The sequence below is a fragment of the Pteropus vampyrus genome, unplaced genomic scaffold (assembly GCF_000151845.1).
Source record: "Pteropus vampyrus isolate Shadow unplaced genomic scaffold, Pvam_2.0 Scaffold780, whole genome shotgun sequence".
NCBI classification, from domain to species: Eukaryota; Metazoa; Chordata; class Mammalia; order Chiroptera; family Pteropodidae; genus Pteropus; species Pteropus vampyrus.
The window spans coordinates 17075-19168 of NW_011889561.1; positions in this window are offsets into that span (position 1 = coordinate 17075).

The following is a 2094-nucleotide window of genomic DNA, read 5'->3' on the forward strand; positions in this document are numbered from 1 at the left end:
TTGAATGATATATCTGTCTCAGGTCGGGGCACAGCTGGTTGCTGACTCATGGGCACCACTAAGAACTCAGAAAACTTTTGACAGAGACATCTTGGTGGATGCACTTGTACAGAGCACCGTGTTGGACAACTTATCGGTGTCTGTGGTGAGATAGGGTCAGGGGACACTTTGGATGTGCTGGTCACTTCTCACGTCTCTTCTTTTCCCAATGCTCCTGTCCTAGTGAGATGGGACCACCGCACCATGCCCTCACTTAGCCTTTCCTGCCTCCTGAAAGCCCAATTTTAAATACCATCTTTGAGAATTCAAACTTCAACATGCAAAGTTTGAGGGTCCCAATTCAGTCCATAAAATTACACCTGTGGACTCCAAAATCCACGGCTCTCCCTCATGTAAAATAAACTCTAAGCCAACGTCCCCAAATGTCTTACTCATTACAGCATCAGCTTAGAGTCAAACGTGCAAAGTCTCCTCTAAACATCATCTCATCAGAGACTGGTGGATCTTGACGTATGATTCATCCTGAAGTGAACATCCTCTCAAGGTATGAACGTAGAAAAACAGACACATTTTGTGCCTCCCAAATGTGACAATGGGGCAGTCAGAGGGCAGACATACCCATCTCGAAAGGGATGAAGAGGAAAGAAAGAGAAATTGTGGGGCCGGCACTGGTCCACACCCCAGCAAGGCAATCCCGCCAGGCCTTAAGGTTGGAGATGGTCCGCTCCGGCTGGATGCCCCCACTCTGTACCCTCCGGATGGTGGTCCCATCTCGCGGACCTACTGAGGTGCTTTCTCTCGCTCTGTGCCCCAAAGAGAAGTCTCGCTGCAGCTCTGCTGGGCGGTGGCCACACCCGCAGGCTCCACTAGGTGGCGGTCACACCTGAGCTTGGCTTGGAGGTTATGTCACCTGTTAAATCTAAGGCGGTGGCTCAAGACTCTGAAAGCAAGGAGTCCTCCCTGATGGTCTCGAGTCTCCTCCAAGGCTGTTCTTCCTTTTCTTAAACAGACTTTGTCCTCACAGCCAAAGTGGCTTATGATCCTTCTCTGTAGAATCCAAGAGGCCTGACCACCTTCCTCCATTCTGCCTCACGAGTGCGTCCCATTTACTTCTGAATGACAGTGTTTGTGCTGGAAGAACCACAGTTCTAATCCTAGCTGGTGCAGAGATGGCTGATGAAACCTGCTGGTCATGCCCATGAATTTTTCTATCAAATTGTTTTTCAACAACATCTTTCCTGCCTGCTTCATAAGAAACGTCACACTTTTGGCTGCATGGATGGGCTGGCACTTTTCAAGTCCCCGAGTTCTGATTAGCACTAGATGTCCACTGCCATGTCCGATCCATCAGCCTTCACACATATTTCACTAGATGCAGGAGGAAGAACCAACCACTCCTGCCCTTTGCTTAGAAATCCCCGTAGCTAAATACACACTTTCACTGCTCACAGCTCTACCTTCCCCCAAACCCAAACCCACCAGCCAAGCTCTTTGACACTTCATGACAAGGTCACATTTCCTGCAGAACCTGGGCCATGTTTCTCATTTCCATGGACACCTCAGCAGAACGGCTCCCAATGTCAACACCCCAATGACCGCTGCCCTTGTGACTGTGTTCGCTTCTCCCAGGGTGTGGGAGCTTCCTCCACGGCTCTCCCGTCCTCTCTCTGAGCAATCCACACAATCACCTGTAACACCCCTCTCAGCAAGCTTGGAATTTTCTAGCAGGCACTTAAAAGTCTCCCACCTCCTACCCATCACCTGCTTCCACATCCACTTACACCATCTTCGGTACTTTTTGCAGCAGCACCCCAGTACCACAGTCTGTCTCATGTGCTGCCATCACAAAGACCAAAGACTAGGCAGCTTAGATGACAGTAATTTATTGTCTCATGTGATGGAGTCAGGAAGTCAAGTTACGGGGTCCAGATACATCGATACCTGGTGAGAATCCTTCCCCACAGGCAGACAGCTGACTTCTAGGTGCAATCTCACGTGCTGGAGAAAGTGAGAGATGTGTCTCTTTTGCCCCCTCTTCTCATAAGGCCACCAGGTCCAGTGGATGAGGACTCACCCTACAGTCTCATTTATCCC